Source organism: Taudactylus pleione, unplaced genomic scaffold (assembly GCF_031769625.1).
Source record: "Taudactylus pleione unplaced genomic scaffold, aTauple2 ptg000095l, whole genome shotgun sequence".
Classification (NCBI taxonomy): Eukaryota; Metazoa; Chordata; class Amphibia; order Anura; family Myobatrachidae; genus Taudactylus; species Taudactylus pleione.
In genome coordinates, this window is record NW_028284497.1 from 15,815,584 (window position 1) to 15,828,560 (window position 12,977).

The window sequence follows — 12,977 nt, forward strand, 5'->3', positions numbered from 1 at the left end:
TGTCCATTGTGTGGAGTACCCAGCCGGGATCCAAAAGGGGTGTCCGTTGGTGAGATGAGGTGTCAGTAGCCACCAAGACAGAAACAGGCACACCTCCGGAGAGAGCACCATCGTCTGAGCCTTGATCCGGTGCGTTAAGCCATTCCATCTGGAGAGGATCAGCCCCTGCAGGGGCCTTGAATGAAACTGAGCACATTCCACCATGTTGAATGTGGACACCATGGACCCTAGAACCTGCATCGCCAAGTGTACTGACACCCGACGACTGTGGAGGAATCTGCGCACTCGCAGCGAGAAGATCTTTTCTGGAGTAAGGAAGATTCTCTGCTGGTGAGAATCCAGAAAGGCTCCCAAATACCATCCTTTGTGAGGGAATTAGGGAGGACTTATTCCAATTGATCAGCCACCCGTGCGCTTGTAGACAAGCGATAGTCGGGCATAGGTGGTGTTGAAGCACCTCTGGAGAACCCACCAGCAAGATGTCGTCCAGGTATGGCAGGAGTTGTATACCCTGACTCCGCAGATGGGCTGCCATGACAGCCATAACTTTTGTAAAAACCCTTGGAGCCGTGGATAGGCCAAATGGCAGCGCCCGAAACTGGAAGTGTTGGTGCAGAATAGCAAACCGTAGATAACGCTGGTGATAAGATGTTATGTGGATATGCAGGTAAGCATCCTGAATGTCCAGGGATACCATGTAATCCCCAGGTTCCATAGCCAGTATGATGGAACGTAAAGTTTCCATCCTGAACTTGGGCACCCAGAGGAACTTGTTCAGAGATTTGAGGTTGAGGGAGGCCCGTCCCATCAGTCTGAGCATTTATCCTCTGACTTGGAAGCAGGGCAACTGGCGTTCCAGGCCTGTTTCTTAGGTTTGGTGGTTGATTTGGTCGCTGATTGTTTAGGAAATGACTGTCCTTTGGGCTTTCCCTGAGAACGAAAGGACCAAAAGGAAGAGGTTCTAGCCTTGGAAGGTGCAGATGCTGATGGCAGAAATGCTGACTTAAATTTTGCCAGTGTGTCTACAATTTTGTCCAGGTCCGGGCCAAACAATGTCTCCCCATTGTAGGGTAAGGCCTCCAGGCCCTTTTTAGAGTTGGCATCCACCCTCCAGGAGCACAGCCACAGGGAGCGGCGAGCAGACACTGCCGAGGCCGAGACTCTGGAGGTCAGTAGACTGGCATCCAAGGAAGCCTCACAAATCTAAGCAGCCGCATCTCTAATGTGGCCCCCCAAAGACCTCTGAGTCTCAGGAGCCTCCTCGGGGAAAGTGTCCTCCAGAACATTTGCCCAACTTTCTATCGCCTTAGCCACCCAGGAGATAGCCATGGACAGACGGGCAACCGCTCCTGAGAGAGAGTAATCGATTTCAGGAACGTCTCCACCTTCCTATCCGTAGAATCCTTCAAGGAGGAAATGGAAGGCATGGGTAGCGTGGGACTTTTAATCAAGCGAGTAACATGAGAATCCACCGCAGGAGGTGATCCCCACTTCTTACAGTGCACCTCAGGGAATGGATAACATCAGGCCAAACGCTTTTGCGGCTGATACCACTTACCAGGTGCTTGTCAAGCCTCTGCCATATGGTCTACCAGCTGGTCAGAGAGAGGAAAAACTGCAGGTCACCTTAATCTGTTTAAACTGAGGGTATTTGGATTTAGGGGTAGATTCATCATCTACTCTATCTAGTATGGATCGGACCGCCCGCACCAAAGGCGGGAACATTAATACTCGATTTAGGTTCCACCTCCAGTGTAGGGGAGTCAGACGCATCATCCACTTCCCCATCATCCGATGACACCTCCGTGTCTGATAGTTGTCAAACTCTGAACTGCACTAGATAAAACATCCACCCAGGGTGGCTGTACAGCTTGTGGTAGTCCCTGGAAGGGAACGGCAGACTGTTGTGATACCGAAGGGTTTTGCACATATTGCGGGAATCCCTGGTATGGAGTGACAGACTGTGGTACAGGAGTAGGCTGCAAACAATGCGGGATACCCTGAGAGGGAAGGATGGCTTGTTAAGGTAACCCCATATGGGGCAAAACAGCCGGGACCGCCAGGCAACCATCAATGGAGGCCAAGGGTGTTTGAGAAAAACACGCCCAAGGGGGATCCTGTCCAGTTGTTGGGTGGTTTGAGGTGCCAGGCAACTGAGAGCACCTCACACATAACCCATCCTGAGTTAAATCCTCCTTACTCACCCCTGCAGCACATAGCCTGCAGGATAGCAGAGTGGGTGCAGCATTGCGCTCGACCTCCTGGTCAGACATGTCTGACAAAATATATAATGGAAAATCAGGAAGCGCTACACTGGTCCTGACTAACGCTAAGAATAGCTGTCAGACCCCACTTACAACGTATGAAACTCACTGGTCCAACTAAAATATGGCACCGTACAGCACACAACCGTATGTGACAGACCTCACAAATACTGTAGTCTATATATGTGAGATCCAAGAACTACCCTAACTCCACCTGTTAGGGCTGGTAATAAAGAAAGGGGATAGACATAAACTGACAGATGAGAGAAGAAACACAGACAGTAAGCGCTAGCATAAGTCACATACAATGCAGAATTATATTATATACTGCAAATTGGCACTACAATCAACTGCGCAGTTCAGTATCTGGGAAGGCTATAGCGCTGCATACACTAACTCAAGGGAGAGGTATGCATTGGGACTGGACCACACGCTGTCCTGGGAGATATGCGATGCAGCATCCAGAGAAAATGGCCACAGGAGACCTCAGAGGGGGCGTGGCCTCAGGAGGAAGCAGCTCAGCAAAGATAGACCTCAGAATAAAGGCGTCCTGAGCTGAGGGGAGGACCCACTAAACAGGGAAGGCTGTCTCCCCTGGCTGACGATTAACACCCTGGACGCTGGCTCCCTCACCAAACAGTATTGGGTGCCTGCTTCCACAGTCAGCACCTCCAGTCTTTCCCCTGAGACTGGAGGTAGGACTGCTAATATGCGGGTCAACGCAACGGTGACCCGCCTTACCTGTCCCCGTATGTCCAGCCGCAGTCCGGGATGTACCGCGGGGCCAGGCTAGCACAGACCCTGGGGTCCCTCCGAGATCCCCAAATCGGTACTGGAGTCGCGGCGCCAGCGGGGTGATGGAGCAGCAGCGCAGACGTCCTAAGGACAGTCTGCTGCTGCGCGCTCTGAAGATGGAAGAAAAACTACCCAAAACATAAAATAAAATTAGCTTTGGGGCTGCTAAATAACCTCCCCTGCGTAAACAGTGACCTGACTCTGGCCGTGCACCAACGTAAACTGAGGTGCCTCTGGTTCTATAGGGAGGATGGACCAGTGCATCCTGGGAGCAAAAGCTTTAACTGCGTGGTGCCCGGGATCCAGCCTACACCCCAAGGTCTCGCTGTGGAGCCTATGGACCCTGAAGAGGAAATTATTATTAATAATTATTTTATATTTAATTAATAATCCCAGGAAAAGACTATAATAGGCTAAATATGTATGTATTATTTGTTATTTTCTGTAAACCAAGACAGGTGGCAACCCTATCTGCAGGAACATTTGGTATATGAATGTTACCTACTTTACTGTAACCAATGCAGTAAGGGCCTTCATCAGGGGAAGACTGCCAAGACTGAAGTCCCTGGCCCGGACACTTGGCAGAAAGGGGGGGGCTGCCCACTCCTACTGCCCGCCGCACTACCCCTTTGAGTGAAAGGGGGGCCCATTGCTACCACCTGCTGACCCTATCCCCTTGAGTGAAAAGAGGAGGGCCCACTCCAACCGGCAAGCTGCGCTAATTTAGGCTGATTGAATGCCATCTGCCCCGCCCTCCCCCTTGTTTAATAAAGGGATTTTTTTTGAGTCGGCACACGTGACATCATACCGCTGGCAGGGAGAGGTCAGAGGAGCCACGGCGTGTGAGGAGCAGCGCCAGCCAAACCAGGAGAAGCCAGAAGGAGACAAGGTAAGGGAGAGAGGGGGTCCCTGCCTATTTTGCCAGTCCCGGGCCACACAATTTCTGATGGCAGCCCTGAATGCAGTGGCAGATCCCGTCTCTGCTCTCTCCCTGCCCTGATGTGTCGCACACTGCTGCGCTGCTAGTGCAAACACAGTGATATTGGTAGTGTTCACTCTAGGTCCGGTAACAGGCAGGGCGCCGAACCTAGAGCTAGGGCACTTCTACGCGTGCTGAAGGGGGCGTGGCCAAAGGAAAGGGGGTGTGTCTTTATGACACATCCCCTTTTCATCACTCCTGGGGGCGTGCCTGGCACTTACGGACATGCCGAGCAGCCCCCAAGCGCTGTGGTCACAGTGAATGGATGCCGGACGCATGTGCCCGGCATCCATTCACCGGCAGTGACCGCTGTGCCGCAGTTTTGACCACCCGCGGGACACTGTGGCCCGTGGGTGGAGACAGAACCCGCAGGCTGCTAAAACAACCTAGCGGGAACGCTAATTGGGCAAAAGGGAAGTGTTCAGGGGAAGGTCAGGAGGGTGGGGGAGGGGAGGCAATAAGCACCTGAGTATTTGGTGGCCTTCTGGTCTCAGCAGACACACTCCAGAATAGTGTGCTACACTACATCCTGGCACCCCAAGTGTTATAGCAGCACGAGAGGCTTCACCAACCAGACACCAGCTAATATGCATCAACTGTGAGACACAGTTCAATTACCATAGAATGTGCTATTTCTTGGGGGTCGATTCAATTCAGTGTGATGTTAATAGCAGTGGGAATGATTTCCTGGAGCTATTCATTGTCCCTATTGTACCCTGCACTTAAGTCGAGAGATGCAGGTTATCGCACCAATGCTGTTAGCGCACGCTACGCCTTAAGCATTGCGGCACTAGTTTAGAATTTCTGCTGTCACCTCAGTAGGGTGCAAGCAGAAATCCTCTAATTGGTGTTAACAGGGTGGTCAATTGAATAGCTGTTGGAACTCATTCCCGGCGCTATTCAACATCGCAATGAATTGAATCGATCCTGTTGATGATTGCATGTCCTCATTGATTTAGCTTGATTTGAGGACATATGTGATAGCAATGAGCCTTTGCTGTGAGCTCTTATGGCAATCTCGGTAAAGTGAGTGATACTGGTCTTCATACATTTGAAGAGCAAACAAAGGGCCTGATTCAGATCTGCTCGCGAGCTCTCGCTCCGGAACTCACTACAAAAGGGGCGGCTGTTGATCAGTTAGAGCAGGAAGCTCTCTGGGGCTTGCAACGGACGAGATCCTACCACAAGGGTCTCGTTGCAAGCCCCGATGGACGTAAGGATACTGCCTTTGAACCTCTATATACCCCTGCCTATACCTTCTAATATCCTGCCTATAAACCTCTAAGGATGACGCTAATTTGCGTATGCAGTCATACAGTAAATAAAGACTCCAGACCTAGAACCTGTGGTTCTAAAGCACAAAGTATTATTCAAGTAAAAGACAGCAGTTACACGCTATGATCCTCATATAATCTTAGCGCAAAGAGATTATACAGACCCAAGTACAATTATACATACGCAGCGCTCTCTGGTCCAGATGTTAGGCATCAGCAAGAAACCCCTCGTCAATCAGCATTCAGCACAAAGACTAGGAACCCAGGGTCAGAGCACACATATTTATACCCACCAGAAATAAACAACACAATAGAGAAGTTTGTTGCTAATACCATTGGTCCTAAAGGAGAGGGCATATGTTACAAGGCATTTAACAGGTTGATTCAAATAGACACAACCCAGCCTCTAACAACTGGGGGTCTCTGGTTTCCTGCCTCATGCAACATCCTAACAGTTGTTCATATAATGTACATTTTGTTGCTTGAAGTCTCTGCGGTCCATAAGTTGAGAATGCATGATGCGATCTCCACACCGATGGTACCGGAATACTGTTGAAAGAATACACATCAGTACAATACCAATCACGGCTTACTTATCATGTATAAAACCTTAGTTACCAAATAATCTTTATTTCACAGAATGAACAAACTTAAATCTTATACTTTAAAGCTTGTTAAACCTTTTATGTGAATATGTAATGTGTAAGTATGCGGGGTGTGATGTAAAGACGCTAGTTAACTTGGGGCAGATGCGTGTGCATGAAGCTAATAAACAGCGTTTTCATACAGGATCTTATGCATTCGCTAATATGTGACTAGTTAACAGCGCAATTGTGCGTATTAATGTGTGTATGAGAAATGGTGTACTTAAATCTCACTTAAACTAAGTGAACATCAAGCAGTGTGGAATGCTGAGCCTTATAGTTCCACATGCCCCCGTCTCTCAGCAGCCCCCATCCTTCCCAGGCTCAAAGGTACAGTCCTTTGTTCTCCCAGGTTTTTGTGTAAATGCAAATTAGCACAGCTACAAGACCCAAACCTCAGATAACACTCTTGGCTTTGAAGATATTTTATTGTAGGAAGTCTGCTAATGTAAGGTGCTACAAACGACCCTCTTGCTGTATTCGTGCAGGGCCACCTGGAGTGAGAGCAGACGTTATGTCCATGAAGCTTGTCTACACAGGCTAGTTGTCACGTGGCCATTTGCTCTGTTTAGCTAATGCAATCCAATTTTGACATACTGTACAGCCATTTCTGAAATATATCCTTTAGGGGAATTATAATAATATACACTTTATCCAGAGCACCCAAACTATGCAAAGTCATGAAATGGGCTTTTGATGAATTGCCGTAACTTATGGCGATGGTCACAGATGCAATCGCATGATGCTAATAGTAATATCGCCACATGTACTAAAGTGTGAGTTTATCTAAAATGTCGCTTAGGCGGCCATTCGCAAAATGGCGTCTTGCGATCTAATTTCCAAGATGGCGTCTTGCGACCAGTCGCAAGATGGTGTCGCTGCGATTCAATTTTAAACTGATCTTGTCTCAGCCAATAATCCAGCTTCGACAGTCCACCCTTTGATAGCGAACAACATGCTATCACAATCTGATTTGAAAATATAATTTAGGCTTACATTTATATACTATTTAGTGTTATTATGGGATGGCACAAGGTGGTTCTTAATCCATCAATAATGTGTCTCTGAGTGGGGACATAAAACTACTATTATACGCACACCGCGGATCTTGGAAGATCATGTGAAAGGTGTGGGGATACACCAGTCCTATAAAGGCAGTCTTGAAGGGGAATTGAGACTTTACATTATCTGAGTTATTTTTAAAAATAACATTTCAATAATATATTCTATGTATGTCTAAATATAATACATTAAATGATGGTATTTCCTAGTTCAGGGTTGTAATGCAGTTCTGTATTTACCTCGGTATTCATACTGACCACCATCATAATTTTGTTCTTTTGTTTTACTCTATTTTTAAATTTTCCACACTTCAACACAATAGGAACACACTGGACACATATGCCAATTATTATGATGACAATCAGTATAAGGATTAAGAATTTGCCTATACTGGCAATCATTTCCTGGACTCATTCCCCTAGACCTGAGAACCATTTCACTGGGTTCAGCCATGAAACCCATCCTTCTATCTTCTCCCTTACTTCAGCCACTGAAGCGTTATGGTTCTTACTAAACTCCCATTTTAGCTGCAGAATTTCATCCATCCTCCGGTCTGTCACCTCCTTGGGGTCGCTGGTATCGTTGGTGACATAGGTGCAACATTTTACTCCAAATTGGGTGGCCAACGTTACGCAATACCCTCCAGTAACAGCAGTTAAATAATTTAACACTAGCTTGTGTTGCACCAGTTCTTTCTTGTACGCTTGCAATTCTCTCCCTGTATACCTGAATGTGTCATCGTACATCTCGGTGATATTATCTATCAATATAGCAAGTTCCTGAATATATCTAAAGTTTAATGTACCCCGAGCGATTCTGGTGGGATCCAATGTGACTAAAACTTGAAAGCCAGTTGTCTCACTAATTAACCGAGTGGCTTTGTGCACGTGACCAGGTATCATATTTCGTTTGCCTCTGTGTTCGTATTGTGTGTGAAGATATGGTGACGGTGTGTTTTTATGTATACCAAGCACATCAACATGTGTGAGGGTCATAACTTCTGGGACTACTCTTCCCAGGTAACACAAACCTTCGGAACTCGGGGAGAGCCACTTATACGCTTTTCTTCCATATATAAAATATACATTATCAGGGAGAACATAAGGAATGGTATGCATCATTATCATTAAGCACATTTCCCTTGCAAACAATCCTATTTCTGGGTCTTCCATCTGGTACATGCAAGTTTCTGGCTGTATTATTTTAGCACAATAACCATCTGGCACCTTAACAATAATTTCTTTGGTGGAACTCAATGTATACCGATACCTAAAATGTTTTCCACTAGATTTAATTGAGCGTAACAGATCATGGTTTATGGACATTATCAGCTCTTTGTGAGAAGGTCATCGTCTGATTATTCCCCGTCACTTCCCAACTCCCGAGTTTATTGGAGTTGGTTCTGTTTAAACACAAAAGTGATCTATCTACTTGGAATTGATATAGTTTGAAATGAGGTGGTTTGGATGAGAGAAATTTTCCATCCAATGTTTTCCCTTTTTGTAATTCTAAAATTTCCGTGATATTCAGCGGAAATGGCACCAACCCTACATTATGCTGTCCCTGTGGAACATGTGAACACACCCAGCAATCAGTTTGATTTAACACTTTGCCTACCATGCTATGATAATCCTCTAAAGGATACCCACCCCAGTACGGGTTATATTTAGGTTGGCACCGTTGGATACAGTTCTCATCAACTAGGGACCCACAAAGCTCACAAATACAGGAATCTGCAGACGATAAACCTCCACACCGTCCCCGAGTATCCGGAATGACAGCTCTCTTAACAATAACAGTACTAAGATTGGTCAGACACTCCCCTGATTGGCATTGCACTCCTCCTGACTCCACTCCATCAGCACTGCCATCAGCTCCCATTTCCTCAATCGGTCTCCCATCACAGAAACTGGATATTCCCGAACCGACCAGGATGGTGAACACTCTAATAGAGAATATGAAAATGAACACAGCAGGCCTGTCCATTGTCACAACAAGACCTGCAAATTTGTTTTAGTTCAGGTATCTCTACGACCTTTTCAATCCTCCAGGAAAAGGTCCACGCTATCATCCTTGTCTCCGACTTGTTTCTCCACCGGTTGATTGACCTTTTTGCAGTGAGTGAATGGACCCAGGTATCTCTCTCAGCCACCTTCAAAGAGGTAGTACTTGTCAGCAGCACCTGGTACGGACCTTCCCACCGATCAGTCAAACAACCTGAACGCAAGAAATTTCTGATCATAACATATTCTCCTGGTTCAACATCATGACAGTTAGTTTCAGGCATATCATGGGACAACAATTTCAGTTTCTGCTGCTGTTGCTTTAACTGCTTACTCATAAGATACTTTACAGTTGCCTCGTTGTTACCCTTCAAGTCTTCCTGTGGACTTATACTCAAATGAGGTTGTCTACCGAACAGTATTTCAAATGGGGATAGCTTTAGAGGGGGTCTAGGAGTGGTCCTTATGCTATGTAGGACCAAAGGTAACGCTTCTGGCCATTCTAGTCCAGTCTCTGCCATGATTTTACTTAACTTATTTTTAATAGTCCCGTTCATCCTCTCTACCTTGGCACTGGCTTGCGGTCGGTAGGGGGTGTGAAGTCGGCTATTAATACCCATCAGCTTACACATATTTTGAAAAACATCACCTGTGAAATGAGTATCCCTGTCACTCTCAATTATTTTAGGGATACCGTACCTGCATACAAATTCCTGAACTATTTTCTTGGCAGTAAATGCAGCAGTATTAGTGGCCTCTGTGTAGGCCTCAACCAAATTAGAAAATACATCAGTGCACACTAATACATACTTAAGATTCCTGCAGGGTGGTAATTGGATTAAATCAATTTGTATCACCTGGGAAGGTCCATCAGTCGGTGGAATGTGGGACGGTTCGGTAGGGATCGCTTTCCCTATGTTTTTCCTCAAGCAGGTCAAACAGGACATTGCTATCTTTTCTGCTTGTGAAGAAAAACCTGGTGCGCACCAGTATGCTCTCACCAACTTGCACATACCTTGTTTTCCCAGATGAGTCAGACCGTGTGCTGCCTCAGCCAGGCTGGGGTAATATGCCTTGGGGGCTACTGGTTTACCTTGTCCGTCCCTCCAGAGCCCGGAGGACTCTTGCCCACATCCCTTGGACTTCCAAATGGACTTTTCCTGAATTGAACACAAATTTTGCATCTCAATTAATTTCAGCATATCAATTGTTTGGAAAGACATAATTTTTTCAGTGGGAGAAAACATTTTTAACCCTGCTGCCCATTTTGCAGCTTCATCGGCTCTGTTGTTGCCCAGTGACACCGGATCATCCTCACATGTATGGGCTTTACATTTAATTACTGCCACCACTTTGGGCAGTTGGATTGCTTCTAAAAGATGTTTTATGTGTCGGGAATGTGCAACTGGTGTGCCTGCTGCTGTCATAAAATTTCTCAGACGCCATAGAGCCCCAAAATCGTGCACCACCCCAACGCGTACGTCGAGTCAGTATAAATGTTAGCAGATTTGCCTGTTGCCAGTTCACACGCTCTAGTTAGTGCTACTAACTCTGCCACCTGGGCTGAGTGAGGAGGACCAAGAGGTTTAGCTTCTATGATGTCTGTGTCATTTACAACAGCATAACCTGTACATAATTCACCTGTCTGTTTGTCTATGACAACTCCCATCCGTATAAAAAGTCACATCCACATTCTCTAAAGGTGTGTTGTGTATGTCAGGTCTAGCAGTAAAGGTCTGATTCAGATATTCCATACAATCATGCGTATCATTATGTCCGCTGAACTCGCCTCCCGCCAGCAACTCGCCTCCTTCCACCCTTTGTACATCATGTTGTACATATGGTAAATACGTTGCTGGATTCAGCGTGCTGCAACGTTTAACAGTGATGTTTGCGGGTGCGATTAGAGCTAGTTCCCATTTGGTAAACCTAGCCGAAGAGACATGATACAGCATGGGGAGTGTAGACAATCATATCATGACCCAATACTACGTCCTCACTTTTACTCACCAATAAAGCGGTAGCTGCTACACTTCTCAAACAAGTGGGGAGTGATCTTGCCACAGTGTCCAATTGGGCACTGTAGTATGCTACAGGCCTACTGGCATCACCATGTTTTTGTGTAAGGACACCTGCAGCACAACCATCGGCTTTCGTACAATACAAATCAAAAGGTTTTTCATAATCAGGTATTCCCAATGCAGGAGCTTTTGTCAGACTATCCTTAAGATTTTGAAAAGCCTGCTCTGTTTCCTCTGTGTGTATGACACGATCGGGCTTTGAGGAAGAGACTAATTCCTGTAAAGGCAAGGCCAAAATAAAAAAACCACATTCTACAGTATCCACACATTCCCAAAAAGGTACGAATTTGCTGTTGATTCTGCGGCAGTGTCATGTTCTGTATGGCCTGGATTCTATCATTTGTAAGATGTCGTAACCCCTGGGTTAGACAGTGTCCCAAATATTTTACTCTGGATTGACACGGCTGTAGTTTGTCCTTAGCCACCTTGTGTCCTGTATGCGAGAGATGAAGCAACAAAAGTTTAGTATCATTCAAACATGACATAAATGAGTCAGAACATAGCAATAAATTGTCCACATATTGAATTAGAACAGATCCATTGGCAGGTTGAAAAGATTGTAAACAGTCGTGCAATGCCTAGAAGATACTGGGGCTGTCTATGAAACCTTGGGGTAACCGTGTCCATGTGTATTGTACACCTCTGTATGTAAATGCGAATAGATACTGACAGTCAGGGTGGAGAGGCACAGAGAAGAAAGCAGAACAGAGGTCAATGACAGTGAAATGGGTTGCATTTGGTGGGATCTGCATCAGGATGACAGCTGGATTTGGCACTACAGGGAATTGGCTCTCTACTACCGTATTAACACCTCTAAGGTCTTGTACCAGCCTATAACCCCTCCCACCACTCTTCCTCACCGGGAAGATGGGACTATTGGCTACACTAGCTGTACGAACTAAAATTCCCTGTTGCAATACTCGCTCAATTATTGGAAAAACCCCTAATTCTACCTCCTGTTTTAGTGGGTACTGGGGAAATTTTGGAGCTTACCTACCGCTTTTTAAATTTACCATTACAGGGCTTACGTTTGCCATTAATCCAGTGTCCTGTCCATCCTTAGTCCAAAGGGAATCTGGAATTTGGGACAACATTTCATCTACCTGAGATGGATTTTCATTTAAACTTGTAGAGTGATACATTATCCTTTGGGGAGTGTCCAACATATCCCGCACCTCGTATGCAACTCTCTCTGGGATATCTAAAAATACACCATCAGGGGTGCAATATATAACACATCCCATCTTACATAACAAGTCTCTACCCAGCAGGTTAGTAGGAGTCGCAGCAGCCAGAAGGAAAGAATGCCTGGTATGCAACAGCCCAATAGTAACCTCTGTGGACTTTGTTAAAGGATAATGTTCCACTTTACCTGTTACGACCCATTGTTGGTACTGTCTCGTTGGTCACCTGTAAATTAACGGGAGATTTTATCACTGTCCTGGTCGCCCCTGTGTCTACAAGAAAAGGATATTCAGTACCAGCTACAGGGGCTGGCTGGCAACTTTCCACCTGGGGGGCAAACACAAGCAAGTGGCCCCAGCTTTTCTACCAGTATATTGTGGAGCTTGGCCCCGATAGGGTAATGTCATCTCCAGATGGCATTATCCTGTAGTAGCCTATGCGCTACTATTAGCAAATTCTTCCAGAGAGGGGTGCTCCGGATCACTCTCCGTCAGCCCCCAGTGACATATGCATCGGCCGACAGCCACACATACACAGTGTGCACAGAGGACCGAAACCAGAAAGCAGTGTGATAACGTTACACTATCACACTGCTTCCAGCTCTTATTGTAGCACGTCTCCTGGCAAGAGTAAATTTAGTACATTTTAGTAAATTTGCATGAAAATATTATTTTACAAAGTGTGAATTTG